The sequence below is a fragment of the Lissotriton vulgaris genome, chromosome 1_1 (assembly GCF_964263255.1).
Source record: "Lissotriton vulgaris chromosome 1_1, aLisVul1.2, whole genome shotgun sequence".
NCBI lineage: Eukaryota > Metazoa > Chordata > Amphibia > Caudata > Salamandridae > Lissotriton > Lissotriton vulgaris.
The window spans coordinates 144,728,153-144,745,437 of NC_141685.1; the positions used below are offsets into that span (position 1 = coordinate 144,728,153).

At 50.5% G+C, this 17,285-nt stretch overlaps 1 pseudogene; it reads right to left on the bottom strand.

The window, feature by feature from the left end:
* Nucleotides 1-13,242: 13,242 nt before the first annotated feature.
* LOC147737847 (uncharacterized) overlaps nt 13,243-17,285 on the bottom strand; it is a 39,694-nt pseudogene continuing 35,651 nt past the window's right edge.

Genomic DNA, 17,285 nt, shown 5'->3' on the forward strand with positions numbered 1-17,285 from the left:
CCATCAGGAGGCTGAGCTCTGTTCGTACAAAGTGGGGTTTCAGTCTGTTGGCGTGGAGGACCCGGAGTGGGTTCCGGGAGGATTCCATGTCGATGAGATAGGTGGCAGGACCCTTGCGCTCGATTACTTTGAAGGGCCCCGTCCATTTGTCTTGGAGAGCGCATGGCTCCGTGGGGGACATTACCCATACCTGTTGGCCAGGTTCGAATTCAATGGATGAGGCGTTCTGGTCATACCATTTTTTCATGTCCTCTTGACTGGCCTCTAGGTTGGCTTTTGCTAGTTCTCTGAACCGCCGGGACTGGTTGCGGAGGGTGAGGAGGTACCGGAAGACATCTGGAGGGTTCTTTGCCGGAGGCATCTCCCAGCCCTCTTTGATTAGGCTGAGCGGCCCCCGCACTGGGTGCCCGTATAGCAGTTCAAATGGGCTGAAGCCTAGGGATTTCTGTGGGACCTCTCGGTAGGCGAAGAGGAGGCACGGCAGCAGCACATCCCACTGGCGACGGAGGGGCTCTTCCAATCCCCCGATCATCCCTTTTAGCGTGCGGTTGAACCGCTCAACAAGTCCGTTCCCTTGGGGGTGATAGGGGGTCGTGAATCGGTAGGTGACCCCACACTGTTGCCAGAGGGATTTCATGTATTTAGAGATAAAGTTCGTGCCTCTGTCGCTGACGACTTCTCGGGGGAACCCCACACGGGAGAAGATCCCCATCAGAGCCCGGCCGACTACTGGGGCTGTCACGGTCCGGAGAGGAACAGCCTCAGGGTAGCGGGTGGCGTGGTCCACTAGCACCAGGATGAAGCGATGGCCTTGTTTTGTGCGCGGGTCCAGGGGTCCCACAATGTCTATTCCGACCCTCTCAAATGGTGTAGTGACTACTGGAAAAGGTTGCAAGGGGGCCTTTAGTTTGCGGCCGCTCTTCCCACTGGCTTGGCACGTGGGGCAAGATCGGCAATGCTGGTGCACATCGTTTCTCATTTTGGGCCAGAAGAAGTGGGTCACTAGGCGACTGTAGGTTTTATCTTGTCCCAGGTGCCCTGCCAGGGGGACATCGTGGGCCAGGTTTAGCAGAAAGTCTCTAAAGCGGAGGGGCACTACTAGTACTCGGTTGGCCCCCAGCTCGGCGATTCTTTGCTCGCTGTACAACAGATCATTGTCCCAGTAGACCCAATGAGTTCCGGAGGTATCCCCTGCGTTTTGGGCGAGCGCTTGCTGGCGGAGTCCCTCGAGGGAGGGACAGGTCTTCTGTTCCTGGCGAAATTGTTCTTGTGTGGGCCCCCCCTCTTGGGCCCACTGGTCGAGGTTAGCGAGGTCGGAAGGTTGAGCAGGTTCGAGGGGGGTGTCATGGTCGGTGGTCTCGGCTGGGGCGACCGGAGGCGGTGGCGCCGGCCATTCTGGTTCTTCCGGGTGATGGTTGGCACGGGCGGCCATGGACCGGGTGGTGACGCACGCCCAGTCCGGGACGCCTAACATCCCCAAGTGTTCTCTTCGCTCCACGGCTGCCCACGGGGAGCTCTCCAGGTCGTTTCCGAGGAGGCAGTCCACGGGGGCATCGTCTCGGACCGTTACCTTCAACATGCCGGAGACCCCTCCCCACTCGAAGGGGACGCAGGCCATCCGACACAGACTTTCCGAGTTGTCGGCTGATCGCACAGGGCAGAGAATGTTCGGTAGATACTGTTCTGGGGTCACCAGGTGACAGCGGACGGCTGTTACAATGGCCCCGGTGTCCCGAAGGGCTTCGGCCCGTCGTCCATTGATGCTCACCCATTGGCTGTACTTCTGGGTGTTAGCGGGTAGGGGGACCCGCGGGACCATGTCTCTTCCCCCTAAGCACGCGAGAGTCATGGCGGCTGGCTCCCACTCTTGATGCTCTTGTTCGTCTGTTTCCTGTTCCTCGGAGATCTGTTCTTCCCCTAGGGCCGCGGCGGCCACTTGGCGGGGTTTTGGACTCTGGTACTGCGGGCAGCTTGGGTCGTTTGCATAGTGGCCGACTCGTTGGCATCGGTGACACGTGACATTGGCTCTGTACCCCGGTCGCGCCGGGGTGCTGCCCCGGTTGGCCGGGGGGGTGGTGCTGGCAGCGGGGGCGGCCGGAGTGTTGTCTCTTCCTCGTCCTTGGCCCCCTCCTCCTCCTCTGGGTCGGTGGTGACCATTGTTGTTCCTGTTCTGCTCGTAGGACCCATTCCGGCCCACTCTGGTGATCTCCCACCGGTCAGCTTCGGCTGCGAGCTGCCGGGGATCGGTTAACTTGCTGTCGAGGAGGTGTTGGCGTAGTTCAATGAAGCAATTGTTGGACAGATGCTCCCATACCATCAGATTGAACAGTTGTTCGTAGGTCGTGACGTTGCTTCCTCTGATCCAGCCTTCGAAAGCTCGGCTAAAGTACGTTACATAGTCCACCCAAGTCGTACCCGGGATGCGTGTGCAGTCTCGGAACCTCTGACGGTACATCTCGGGCGTGAGGCCATAGCGGGTGAGGAGTGCCGCTTTCATATGGTCGTAGGAGGTCATCTGGTGGTCTGGGAGCTGTAGCAGGGTATCGCGGCCCTCATTGAGGAATCTGCCCCATAGACCGGCTCCCCAATCGTTTCTATCGATCCGGTGCGCAGTCATAGCGATTTCATAGGCTTTAAACCATTGCTGGATGTCGTCCTCTCGGAAATATTCTCGGACAACATCCTTGGGGATGTGTACCTTTTTCTCCGTGGACCCTGGGGTGTGGGGTCGCTCGGGCACCCCTAACTCTTTATTCTGCTTGCGCAGGTTGATCTCGGCTAGGTTCCGTTCGTGCTCATACGCCAGTTTCTTTTCCTCGAGCTCCCTTTGTCTCTGTTTCTCCTCTCTTTCTTCTCGGAGACGCAGGTGCTCTAAGTTGATTTTTTGTTCGGCCAACTTGAGTTCTACGTCCATCTTGAGTCGGGCCATTTCTAGCTCGTGTAGTCGGGTCTTTTCTCTTTCCTGGATCTCGTCTTGCGAGAGACCTGTTCTTTGCCCTTCAGGGGCCGTGGTGGTTTTTTTCGCGGTGCTTTGCTCAGGGGCTTCGGCATCCCCGGTCTCTGCCCAAGATTCTAGGGCATGCTTAAAATCGTCCTTGGTGCTTAGTCCGGTGGTAGCGATACCTAGTTCGATGCAGAACTGCTTTAGTTCACGATGGCTGTACTCCTCTAGTTTTTCCATTTGGAACTTCTCGGTTGATCCGCTTTCTTTAGTTGTCATTGTGATTCGTTGTGGGGTGAGCTACTCTCTGTACGTTATGCGGTGATTCGGATCGCGCCGCTGGCCACCAATGTTAGACGGACCGGGAGGGTCGGCCGAGATTACGGGGAGAGGTCTCCGGGGAGAGCCGTCTCCAACGACTGTACAGACAAGTAACTTCCCCCCCACAGACGGACACCACACAAGACTGAAGGTTAACGAGACTTTATATGCAATTCTTAGGTTACGATGGTATGATACAAGGAGGTCTGGACTCAGGGGTCCCCTCGATTCTAGTCTTTGGCTGAGGAAAGGGGTAGCGGGACAGTCTTAGTTACCAATGAGTGAAAAATAGCTCTCAATCCTCGAGCTCGGCGTTCTAGATGATCGGGCCGCGGCGGAGCCAGGCAGGTCCCGAGATGGACGAAGGAAAGACGACGGTCCGCGGCGGAGCCTGCAGGTCCCGGTGAAGGATGACGGTTACAACGGTCCGCGGCCACGCCAGCAGATCCCGACGACGATGAAGGATGAAGGTTACGACGGCTGTGGCAGCGCCAACAGGCAGGACGATGGTGCACAGGACAGAGCTACGGCAGCGCCAGTAGTCCGTCCAGGATGAGTTCCTCTTTACGTCTCTCGACTCCAAGATACAACTGCCTTCCTGCTCTGGAGCTGCCCCAGTTATAGGGCTGGTGTGCTTTGATGTCCGGACCCTCGCACTTGGAGGTCGGGAGGTCCGGGATGAGGGAGTCCAGACACCCAGCAGGGGGGTGGAGCCAGCGCCCGGGGAGGCGATGGGCGAGCGGCCCTTGGCGGGGGAGAGCCATCGACACCTCTTTCTCCCATTGACTCGCCAAGTAGCCCGCTCACCTCCTGGGTGGAGGGTGGTGCCGGAATGTCTGAGGCCGGGCCAGGCCCAGGGTCGAGGTCGATCGGGGGCCAGGCGGCCTCGTGGTGGAGTGTCCAAGATGGCGCCCCAGGTTGGGCGCGTGGGCCAGCAGTGGATCGGACCCACGAGGTCGGCATGCTCGAGGGCAGGGGTCCCTGAGGGGACGGAGGACGGGCAATGGTGGTGTGTGGTACTTGCGTGACTGGACTCGGGCCTGGTTGGGCCGGGGGAGAGCGGCCCTTCATGTGGCCTGTCCAACAGCCCCTCTCTTGTCCGCAGCCATTTGGGCCTCTCGTTTCTCTCGTTGAAGCTTGGTGCGGGAGCGAATCCTCTGAGATTTCCGGACCTTGGGCGGGTTAGGCTTCGCACGTTGACTTTTGCTATTCCTGTCCGTACCAGCTCGGTATGATTCCAGCCACAGCCACACTTCATCCGGAGTTTGGAAAAAATAAGTGGCCCCATCCAGGATTATCCGCAGCTTGGCCGGGAAGAGCAAGGAATATTGGATGCCTTCCTCCCGCAGCTCCTTTTTCACCGCCAAGAAGGATGCCCTATTCTTCTGGACCGCCTGAGTATAGTCCGGGAAGATCGTGACCCGGCTGTTCTCCACCTCATACGGGCCCGAGGCCCGAGCTTTCTGGATGAGGAGGTCCCGATCTTTGTAATGAAGGAGCTTCACCACCATCGGTCTGGGGGGGCGGCCAAGCGCTGCGGGCGAGCAGGCACCCTGTGCGCCCGCTCCAACGTGAAGAAGGGAGTAAGACCCTCAGGTGCCACCACTGTCCTGAACCAATCCTCCATGTAGGCCACCGCATCCTCCCCCTCAATTCTTTCCGGCAGGCCGACGACCCGTACATTGTTCCGCCTGTTACGGCTTTCAGCATCCTCCGCTCTCCGCTCCAACGAGTCCAGCCGGGCCAAAATATCCGTTATCTTATGTTCCGCGGTCACCACCGCTGGTTTCAGGTCCAACAACAGCTGTTCATGGTCCTTAACCTTGTCCGCCAGTTTAGCATGATCCGGAGCCCCAGACCCGTGGCGACCTGCGCAATGTCCTGCTGCAATGCCTCCTTGGTCGAGGTGATGGCTTCCAGAATAGCATCCAGCCGCCGATTCAGTCTCTGCTCCTGATCCATCATCGGCGGGGAGGCCTCGCCAACCTGGGATAGCGCGGCCGAATCCTCCCGGCTCTGCCCCGTGATGGCCGCTCCATTCTCAGCCGCCATCTTAGGTGTCTCTGTCGCAGCTACACGGGCAGGCCGGACCTCACCAGGTCCCGATAATCTCTATCCAGGGGACGTGCTCCTCAGCAGCGAACATGACAGGGAGCCTCTGCAATGCCCGTCGCGCCAGGGATCAAAAGTTCTAGCTCCGTCCTTCCCACTTTTGCCAGATCCGGAGTGGAGGGGCGGGGGTGGGGGGGAAAGTAGAGATGAGCGCGGTCCCCAGTGATCCAATCCAACGGTGACCGCCAATCTCCCCCACTCCCCAGGTCCGTGCCAGCAGATCCTGCAACTCCGATCTCGCACAGGCGGGCCACCCCGTTAGCCGATGCCAAATCCGCTCAGTTTCGGTTCAGAGCCCATCGACCCTCGCCGCCGCCATTTTCTTCACACTCCGGGCAACACCTCGAACGTCGTCTGTCTCGGTCTCCGTGGGGCTAACGGACCCCGAAGAGGGCTCCTCCGTTCACCAGTGGTTCCCCAACACTTCGCAGACAAGTTGCGCCGACCAGGGGTCGCCCCAGGCGCTGTTTTCAGGAGAAATTGCGGGACCCTGCGCGGAGCTGCAAGCTCACGCCGCCATCCCGATCGGCGTCCAAACCACGCCCCTCGAAAGTACTTGTTTTCATCATATATACCAAATTGTTGTGTGGCAGCCTATATTGTACTGTTACAATTTTAAAATAATGTTTTAAATATTTTCAGAGCTTTCTGCTACTTGATGGGACCTCAGACCACGAATAGTTTCTTACCTGTCGGTGTAGTTTTGGAGCTTGAAGATCTTTCTGGATTCACTATGCTGTGCATTATTCCGCGATCTGGTGGTTGGGTCAGGATTCGTAGTCTTTTTTTTTTTTTTTTTGTAGCCCAGGTGGGCGTCGACGTCCCACCATTTGGTGCACCTTCGTGACGTCGGCACGCTTCCTGCGGAAGCTCCCACCCTTGGGCGCCATCTTCGGATTCTTTTTTTCTCTGTCTCTGTGAATCCATGGCTATGTGTATTAAACTTTCCTTCAATGTAAACTTCTTCACGTATATAGTCTTGTTAAACGTTCCTATCTTACTCTATGTCCTTCCACCTTCTCCAGCCTCATCTTTCTGGCGGAGGTGGGTGGGTTCGCTAGTGAATCCAGAAAGATCTTCAAGCTGCAAAACTACACCGACAGGTAAGAAGCTATTCATTTTGCAGCGTGAATCTTTCTGGATTCACTATGCTGTGCATAGATTTCGTAGCGGTTTTGTCACTCATGTGGCGGCTGGGTGGAAGATGAGCGTTGGTTGTTAAAGATATGTTGAAGCACTCTTTGGCCCACTTGTGCTTCCTTGTTCATCTGCACATCTACGCAATAGTGTTTAGTGAAAGTGTGCACTGAAGCCCATGTTGCCGCCAGGCATATGTCTTGGATGGGCGTGTTTGCCAGGAAGGCGATCGTTGCCCCTTTCTTTCTGGTTGAGTGGGCTCGTGGCCCCTCAGTGAGCTCCTCTCCAGCTTGCTTGTGGCAGAGTTGTATTGTCTTGGCAATCCATTTTGCTATGGTGTTCTTAGTCACTGGTCTACCCAGGAAACTCCTTGCAAAGGACACAAAGAATTGTTTCGTCTTCCTGTGTTCTTTCGTCCTTTCTATATTGTGCATTACTGCCCGCCTTGCATCCAGAGTGTGGAGCGCCCTCTCCGCGCTTGACGTGGGCTTCTGGAAGAAGCTCGGTATCTGGATACTCTGGTTCATGTGGAATTTAGACACTACCTTGGGTCTGTCCTCATCACGACCCTGTCACTGTGTATTTGTATGTACGGTTCTTGCAGCGTCAAAGCTTGTAGCTCGCTTACTCTGCGTAGCGATGTTATTGCTACTAGAAAGGCTGTCTTCATTGTCAGCATTTGTAGTGATGCTTTATGGATGGGTTCAAACGGTGGCTTCATGAGTTCTGTCAGTACAACGTTTAAGTTCCATGCCAGCGGCGGCATCCTCTTGGGTAGCGCTATTCTCTTCGCTCCTTCCAAGAACCTTTTAACTACTCTGGAAGTGAAGAAACCTCTCCCTGTTTCTCCTCTTGTGTATGCCACAATCGCTGCCAGGTGAACCCTCAGCGAGTATGAGCTTAGTTTAGCTTTGATCAGGTGCGTGAGGTATCTAAGTACTGTAGACTCTCTCATCAGTTTTCTCTGCAGGTTCTTCCTATGGCACCACTGTGTGAACCTCTTCCATTTTTCTCCATAGCACTTCCGCGTGCTGGGTCTCCTTGCTTCTCTCAGCACCCGAAGTGTGCTCTCTGGTAGTTTTAGATGTGCGAACTAAGTCCTCAGGAGCCACGCTGACAGGCTGAGGCTTTCTGGTTCTGGGTGTAGAACTTGTCCCCCTTCCATGGAGAGAAGGTCTCTTCTTTTTGGGAACTTGTGTGCTTTGCCCTGCGACATCTCCATAATCTGAGAGTACCATGTCTGCCTCGTCCATTGGGGAGCCACCAGGATGAGAGTCATGTTGCTCGACCTGCACTTGTTCAGGACTCTGGGGATCAGTGGCGTCTGTGGAAAAGCGTAGGCAAATTTCTTTGACCAGCTTATCCATAGGGCATTCCCATGGGACATCGGTTCCTGTTCCCTCGATGCAAAGTGTTGGCATTTTGCATTCTGGCGTGTTGCAAACAGGTCTATTGTTGGTGTGCCCCACCTCCTGAACAGTTTCTTTGTCTCCTGGCTGTTCAGCTCCCATTCGTGGGACACCGACGCTTGCCTGCTGAGCCAATCCGCCTCCACATTGTCCTTCCCTAGCAGGTGTATGGCAAGCAGGTCTATCCTGAGTGGGATCGCCCATCTCCATATTTCTTGAGCCAAGCTCGACAGGGGGAATGACTGAGTCCCCCCTTGCTTGTTGATGTAAAACATCGTTGTGGTGTTGTCTGTCTGTATCATCACCCTTTTGTTGTAAAGGTGTTTTTGGAAGGCCTTGAGGGCCAGCAACACTGTTTTCAGTTCCAGGTAGTTGATGTGCTTGACTGCATCTCCCGGGTTCCACAGACCCCTCACTCTGAGCCTGTCCATGTGTGCACCCCATCCTTTCTGGGATGCGTCTGTGGTGATGGTCACAGTTGGGTCCGGTGGTGTTAGAGGTTTCCCCATCGTTATATTCTCCTTCGTCCACCATTTCATCTCCTCCTGCACATTGTGCGTAACAACCACTAGATCCTCCCAACTCCCTTCTGTTTGTGACCATTGCTGTTGCAGCCACTCCTGTAGTGGTCTCATCTTTAGACGAACATTGGGGACCAGGTGGATGCATGACGCCATCATCCCCAAGATCTTGCTCACCGTCCTCACTGTCAGAACTTGCCCCTTCTGAAAGTGACGTTTCTCCCTCAGCAGGCTGAGTGTTCTCTTCTCGCTGGGTGTTACTCTGCATTCGACCGTGTTGATCAGGGCTCCCAGGAAGATTTTTACTTGTTCTTGGTCCATGGAGCACTTTCTCCAGTGGATGGAGAAGCCCAGGTTCGTGAGCTTTCTTGTGACTTGTTCTGCGTGAACTTTGTACCTTGTGTAAGAGCTTGCTTTCACGAGCCAGTCGTCCAGGTAGGGGTACACATGTATACCCTCCCTTCGTAGGTGTGCGGCCACCGCCGCGAGGCATTTGGTAAAGACCCTTGGCGCTGACTTGAGTCCGAAAGCCAGGGTTGTGAACTGGTAGTGGTCTGCGTTCACCTTGAATCTTAACATATGTTTGTGTTTCCTGTTCATGGGGATGTGCAGGTATGCGTCTTTTAGGTCTATGGTGGACAAGTAGTCCCCGGCCCTTATTTGTGGGATGACCTCTTGCAGGGAAGTCATCTTGAACTTTTGAGTTTTTACGTAGGTGTTCAGGAACCGTAGGTCCAGGATGGGTCTTAGGCTTTCGTCCACCTTTGGTACTAGGAAGTAGTTTGAGTACACCCCCTTGTTCCGTTCTCTGTGCGGGACTGGTTCTATGGCCTCTTTGAGGAGCAGTTCTTGAGCTTCCTCTTGGAGCAACTGCAGTTCTTTGCCCTTGTGACCCCTTCTCTTTGGCTTTCTGCTTGGTGGATATCTTTCCAACTCTATGCAGTATCCGTGCTGTATGATGTTTAGTATCCACTTGTCTGTGGTTATTTTTCTCCACTCGTGTAGGAAAAATCTCAACCTTCCCCCTACTGGTGTTGTGTGTTCTCTTGAGCCGTGTCCGTGTGAGCCTCTCCTTAGCTGTTGGTGCTCTCCCCCCGGAGGGTTTGGGTGGGTGAGCGCCTCCTTCCTCATGGAGTCACTTTTGGGGGGGTTGATCACCACCTCTCCGTCTCTGGCCCCTATTCTGAGAGTTCTGGGAGTTCCAATTCTGCCTCTGTTGACCCGGTTTCCATTGGTTGTCACTCTGTTGACCATGGTGGTGCGACTGTTGCGAATGTGATTGCTGGTTTCCATCTCTACCATTTGGTCTCCTTGTGGGGGTGCCTCTCCGCATCCCCCTGAATTGTAGGGCTCCCATCGATTTGGCTGTCTCATTGTCTTTCTTCAGCTGAGCCAGTTTGTCATCCACTGATGCTCCGAACAGCGTCTCCCCGTTGAAGGGGGTGTTCAGGATGTTGTTCTGCACTTCTGCCTTGAAGCCTGATATTCTGAGCCAGGCCTGCCTTTTCTCAGTGATACCTATGGCCATCAGCCTGCTTGATGTTTCTGCCCCATCTAGGGCTGTCTTCAGGCATGCGTTCGCTATGTCCTTTCCCCCCTCCGCGAGGTGGGCTGCCCTCTGCCTGTACTCCTCAGGCATGTGTTTCAGCAACTGGCTCATCTCATCCCTGTGCTGATATTGGTGTCTATTCAGGAGTGCATTGGAGTTCGCCATCCTCCAATGCATAGCAGCATTTCTTTCTATTTTTCTTCCAGTGAGGTCCATCCTCCTGCTTTCCTTATCAGGTGGTGGCCCAGATGTGGTTGGCACGTTGGCCCTTCTCTTGGCCGTTGCCGCGATTATAGAGTCAGCTGCCACGGTGCCCTGGATATAAGGGGGGTCCTCGGAGGAGAACTTGTATTTCTTCTCCGTCCTCGGGGTCACTGACCTGCATGTAGCCGGTTCCTTGAAGGCTTCAGTCCCTTGGGCCGTGACGCTCTTCAGCATGGGCAGGAAACTGCTTTTCGTCTGCGAGAGGAGCAAAGTTTCTAGCAGGAAGTCTGTCTTTGTCTGTTCCTCCTTCAACTTCACATTGTAGACTGTTGCAGCCTCCTTGACGACCTCATAGTAAGCCCCGATGTCGTCTGGCGGCGAAGGCCTCGAAGGGTATGTCTCCACAGGTTCCTCGGGGTTATCGGCCTCGAGATCCTGCCATTCTTCCTCTAGCGACGCCGAGGATTCTGAGTAGTAGCTCTCGCGGAGGTAATCTCCTTCCGAGCGGTAGAAGTCCTCCTCTTCTCCCTCATCTGTGGGGTTTGGAGTTTTCGGCGGCTCCTCGGCCTCGAAATCCTCCTGCACCTCTACCTCTTCGGCAGCCGCAGCGGTCTTCGAGGGAATCGAGTAGTTCTTCATTTTCTCGTCGAAGTCTCTCTTCCTCTGGAGCATACTCTCCATTTCGGCCTCGAGCCTTCTTCTCTTTTCTCCATCTCTGCCGCTTGCTCGGCGTCGAGCTTTTCGGCTGGTCTTTTCGACGGTACCTTTGACGTCGAGGCCATTCTGAGCGTCTTCTCGCTCGAGGGTCCCTTCTCGAGGGTCTGCTTCGACGACCTTTGCTTTTCGCTGGTCTTTGCCATCTGGGAGTCCTTTTCGAAGGATCCGCTGGGCCTTTCGGAGGATGCAGCTTTGGACGTCCAAACTTTCGTCGCCGGCGCTCCTTTCGAGGACTTAGCCTCTGTTTTTCAGGGTTCTCCCTCAGGCTTTCTAGGCCCTGTCTGGGTTTTCGGGGTCGTAGACTCTCCTACCTTTTTTGAAGGTCTCACATCGGTCTCTGCGACCGTGAAGTCATCTGGTCCCTCGGTGATGTTCTCCTCTTCGTCGGAGGAGGCACCCAGCTGGTAGAGGGTCGGCGTGGTCCCTTTCCCTTGCATCGTGTGGTGGGCCACCCTCTGTCTCTCTCGAACTCTCAAAATCTTCGGCGTGAAGATTGAACAGGCGTTGCAATCCTCGCTGGAGTGGTCGATCGGCAGGCAGAGGTTGCAGACCGGATGCTGGTCCTTCTGCGCGTACTTGTGGTGGCAATTACGGCAGAACTTGAATGGAGTGTTGTCCATGTGCTCGCTCACGGGGCCCCCTGCGCGCGCTTTCTCCTTGGCCGTCGAATATCACAAGGTTTTCTCCTCTTTCTTCGTTCTGGCTCTAGGAGGTCTTCTTCTCCGACTTTCCTTGGTCCTTTTCCCTCAAAAACTTGGTGTATTTCCTTCTTTTCTCCTGAAACTTCTCCGGAGCTTCATGCGACGATCCAGACCCAATGGCGGAAAAAAGAATCTGACGATGGCGCCCAAGGGTCGGCAGGAAGCGTGCCGACGTCACGAAGCTGCACCAAATGGTGGGACGTCGACGCCCACCTGGGCTACAAAAAAAAAAAAGAGAAAAAAGACTACGAATCCGGACCCAACCACCAGATCGCGGAATAATGCACAGCATAGTGAATCCAGAAAGATTCACGCTGCAAAACTATAAATACATGTGTCAGCATGCACAGCTGCACTGTACCAAGTTGAGTTCAGTTCTGTGAATCTTGCCTCACAAAAAGACAACTGCAATGACTGCATTACTCAATTAATGTTTCATAATTGAAAGAGTACATTTCCCAACAATTAATTTAATTTGCACTTATTTTTTTTATTTAAGGTGTCATTTAACCCCTTCCAGGCTCATGACGAGCTGGGCTCGTCATGGTGTAGCCTCCTCAAACACTGATGACGAGCCCAGCTCGTCATGAACAATGGACTTTTGAAAATTACAGCACAGCAGCAAATGGTGTTAAGAGCATGTGCAGTTGTTAGTTGCAGTGAATGTGAAAAGGCAACAACATACTTACAGAATATTTTATTGTTTTTTGCCATGTTCTTTACATCACAACCCAGGATTTGCAAACACAATTGCTGGCATGACCAGTAAGTTAATGTAAGAAAAATATTAGAAAAATCACATAGAGACGGTATTTTTTAATAACACATACTTTAAATAGAAAATGTTAGAAGGAAACACTTTAAAATGTGTTCTCCTGCTACCCTAACGACCTCTGAATGATAACTCAAGTACAGAAAGACAGAAAAGCCATGTTAAGAATGAGTGCAAGTGGCCCGGCCTTTGCAGAATCTTAACCCGTGAACAGATGTTAGGCATTCGCTGTGAAAGGTGGCACTCCTGCCCTCAGCCGCTTCGTGTAAATAAAGGCGGCCTGGAAGCAAAAACGCACAAAGAAAGCCTCGATTTTAGGCCATCGTTATTCACAAGTACTTAGTAAAGCATTTGCGCACCCTGGGAATGCCTCCACGCGCGCCCCACAGTTTGACAACCTCTGCTCTAGAACGTAGGAGTGAGGTTACATCATAGGCTCAGCAAGGCTCTAGTTCGTAGAAGGAAATCTTCCATCTGTCTTGAGGAAGCTGCTGCTTGTTATTATAATGCAAGCCTTTCTCAATGGTGCTAAGAAGTACCTAACGTTATGTCTAGGTAGTACGGACTGACCAGAACTGGAAAGCACAGTGGCTTGATTTTCGACCTTGTACGCTGTGAGCAAACTATAACAATATGAGCTCATGTGGGCACAAAGGCATCTTGCACGGAAGATAGAGTATTGTTCGCAAAAATAAAAAGACACGCAGCTAAAATGGTTACCAACTCAGGCTAACTTTAGCAAAGAATAACGTGACCCTAGGGGCCACACTACCGTTTTTCCCCAGTGTGAGCTCGCTAATGCTGTTTTAGGTTTGATAAATCACAAAATCTATTCCCACATTCATTGCACTTTAATGGTTATTCCCCAGTGTGTGTTTTCTGATGCTGTTTTAGGTATGATAAGCGACAAAATCTCTTCCCACATTCACTGCAATGATATTGTTTTTCTCCAGTGTGTGTTCGCTGATGATTCATTAATGTGGAAGATTCACTATAACTACATCCACATTCATGCAATGGTATGTTTTTTCCCGTGTGTGCTCGCTGATGTCTATGTAGGTCTGATAAGCGACAACATTTCTTCCCACATTCATTGCACTTGAGTGGTTTTTCCCCAGTGTGTGTTTTCTGATGCTGCTTTAGGTGCAATAATTTATAAAAACTCTTCAGACATTCACTGCAATTATATGGTTTTTCCCCTGTGTGTGTTTGTTGATGATACTTGAATCCTGAAGAGGATCTAAAACTACGTCCACATTCACTGCAGTGGTATGGTTTTTCTCCAGTGTGTTTTCGTTGATGAACCTTTAATGTTGATGAGTTACTAAAACTACTTCCACATTCACTGCAATTATATGGTTTTTCCCCTGTGTGTTTTCTCTGATGGAGTTTTAGGTATGATAATTGACTAAACCGCTTCCCACATTCACTGCAATGATATGGTTTTTCCCCTTTGTGTGTACTCGGATGGAGTTTTAGATATGATAAGCGACAAAATCTCTTCCCACATTCATTGCACTGGAATGGTTTTTCCCCAGTGTGTGTTTTCTGATGCTGCGTTAGGTACCATAATTTTGTAAAGCTCTTCAGACATTTACTGCAATGATATGTTTTTTCCTCTGTGTGTGTTTGTTGATGATACCTTGATACTGAAGAGGAACTAAAACTACTTCCACGTTCACTGCAATGATATGGTTTTTCCCTTGTGTGTGTTTGTTGATGATACCTTAATCTTGAATAGAAACTAAAACGACTTCCACATTCACTGCAATGGTATGGTTTTTCCCCAGTGTGTTCTCTGATGCTGTTTTAGGTTTGAAAATTGACTAAAGCGCTTCAGACATTCACTGCAATGGTATGGTTTTTCTCCAGTGTGTGTTCGCTGATGATTCCTTAAGTTTGAAGAATGACTAAAACGACTTCCACATTCACTGCAATGGTATGGCTTTTCCCCAGTGTGTGTTCTCTGATGCTGTTTTAGAAGATATAATTGACTAAAGCTCTTCAGACATTCACTGCAATGGTATGGCTTTTCCCCAGTGTGTGTTCTCTGATGCTGTTTTAGAAGATATAATTGACTTAAGCTCTTCAGACATTCACTGCAAGGATATGGTTTTTCTCCAGTGTGTGTTCTCTGATGCTGTTTTAGGTCTGATAATCGACTAAAGCGCTTCAGACATTCACTGCAAGGATATGGTTTTTCCCCTGTGTGTGTTCTCTGATGCTGTTTTAGGTGGGATAAATATATAAAGCTCTTCCCACATTCATTGCACTTGAATGGTTTTTCCCCTGTGTGTGTTTGCTGATGCCGTTTTAGGCCTGATAAATATATAAATCTCTTCCCACATTCATTGCACTTGAATGGTTTTTCCCCAATGTGTGTTCGCTGATGACTCATGAGTTTAGATGATTTCGTAAAACTACTTCCACCTTCACTGCAATTATATGGGTTTTTCCCCTGTGTGGGTTCGCTGCTGCTTTTTTAGGCCTGATAATTGACTAAAGCTCTTCAGACATTCATTGCATTTGTATGGCTTTTCCCCTGTGTGTGTTATCTGATGCAGTTTTAGGCTTGGTAAATATACTCTGTGTTTTATATAGCAGAACCCCCATTTCTTTTAACTTTCAGGTAACTGTGCTTTTCGCTGGTTGCTGTGGAATGGCCTAAGGGAGTTTACAATACACCTCTAGCACTGAATGGTGGTCTGATATCACTTTAGGAAGCAGAGTACTGCTGTAACCACTTCATGATCAAAGCTGGTATTGGACATGTTTACACAAGAAATGTTTGATCAGTGTTTCCTTAATTTTAAATAGGTAATTTCTTCATCTTGAGGCATGGAGGTGCAAAGCTGAGACTCGTAGAACCACCATATTGCCATTGACGGTACTTCCAAGATCTGTCAGTTTATGTTCAGGTTTGGCTGCCTCTGTCGGCACTTATGTTTTCCTGCATACTGGAACTCAATGTTTCGGACTTTGGTTTTGCAGATTTACAGTATTATCTTCATTATTCTTTCAGTCGGATGTAAAGAGATTTAAATTACTCAAATGGAAAATACCGGAATGTGCATATACAATTTTTAGTTGATTGTAAAAGCATCTCATTTATTACTATTGTAGAAACTTATGAAGACATATTTAAGACACATTTAACCATACACAGATATTTGAATAAAAGTTCCTTTGAATTCGCCACATCTTATTTATTTCAGCAAAGGGGTCATAGAGTAACTTAACAAAAATATGGCGCTCGCATAGCACACATATACTAGTTACAGCTTTAGGTAGATGCATATGGTCAAGGTTTTGTTAAAACAAGAACAGCTCTTGGAGTAAGGATGGATCAGGAAGACTCAAGACAGCACGGTGGACATCAGAATTTTGGGCCATACATCAAATCTTATTTTTCAAGGAGGTGCCTGGTTTCATTCACTACTAACTACTAACTCTTTTTTAGGTTTAAAGTAGTTTATTCAGCACAACATACATAGACAAACATACATAGGTATGAAGTATCTTATTAGTATGGACAAAGCCGCGCCCACCGCATAGAGCTATCTGGTGCAGTTCGTCCGTGGTCTAGTCCATCCCAGCGGTGATTGATATACATTGTCGCAATATGAGATGACTTTTCTATTGCAAACCCCCCCAAAACCCCAACTCCCCAACTCCCAGGTCCCCATCTCCCCCCCTCCCTTCGTCCAGTGCACAGATCCTTTCCAAGTCTGTTACCAAAGTCGCCCCCTGCAGGGGAAGTGAATCTCCCATCAAATCAAGGGGCCGGCGCTGCAGGGCTCGCAAGACGCAAAAGATGGAGGTATTTGGGTCAAGTAAGTTCTTTAAATTCCGTGAGCAGCAAGGAGTGGAATGGTTGCCAAATCTCATTAAATTGCTCTATATCCCCCGCTGCTGTGAGTGACAATTTCTCCATGCCCAGCACGTGCCATAATCTATGGAGCCAGCCCGTGATAGAAGGTGTTGTGGTGGTGCGCCACTGTATCAGGATGTTTTGGACCGCTGATCCTAGTGCAATGGCTATCTGCCTATCCCTGCGGGATCTGAGTGGGTACATCAGTCCGTTCGGAAGCCCTAATAGGGTGTACGCGGGAAAGCGTGGCAATTCTATGCAAAAATGGGAGTCAATTTCATCTATCACCTCCTTCCAATAGGATTCTAGAAGCGGACAGTCCCATAGAATGTGTGTCGGTTCGGTTCAAAAACTTTATTCGATTCAAAAAAAGAATCATAAAAGTAAAACATTTTACAAAACATGATTTACAATTATAGTTTTAAAAAGAACCATCTAAAATTACACATTGAGTAAGTTAAAACATTAATTAATATATTCACAAGTAGTTTGTCATGGAGGAACATACAGACAATAAGACCCGTACCGATCACCTTAAGTCAGCAAGCGTTATTTCATAAAATATTTATACTAGAATGGCCATCAAACAGCAAAAGGTAAAAAAACAACTTCCCACAACAATGTAAAGGTCTAAGGCCAAATTAGCCGTACCGTTTCCTGATCAGGAGTGACACTCGTATAAAATTTAACATGGCGCAACATACTCCAGATGATGATAATGATAACAAGTAGTCATAGCCTTCTTTATAGTTACATGGTTGCCGCCCCTTCAGAATGGGCTTAATAAATCTGGTTCTCGGTTCCTTATATAAAGAACAAAAGAGGACAACATGTATAGTACTCTGACTAACTTTGTTATTACAAGGACAAGGGGGCAGCCTCTCACACCAACCCCCTTGTTTAGGAAAGGCAAAAAGAAAGTGCAGAATGTTTAGCCTGAACCTTGTGAGATAAAACCGCCATTGCACATGGGTTGTGATAGTTAAATAAAACTGGTGCTGTAATTTAACCACACATCCAGATGGCCTGA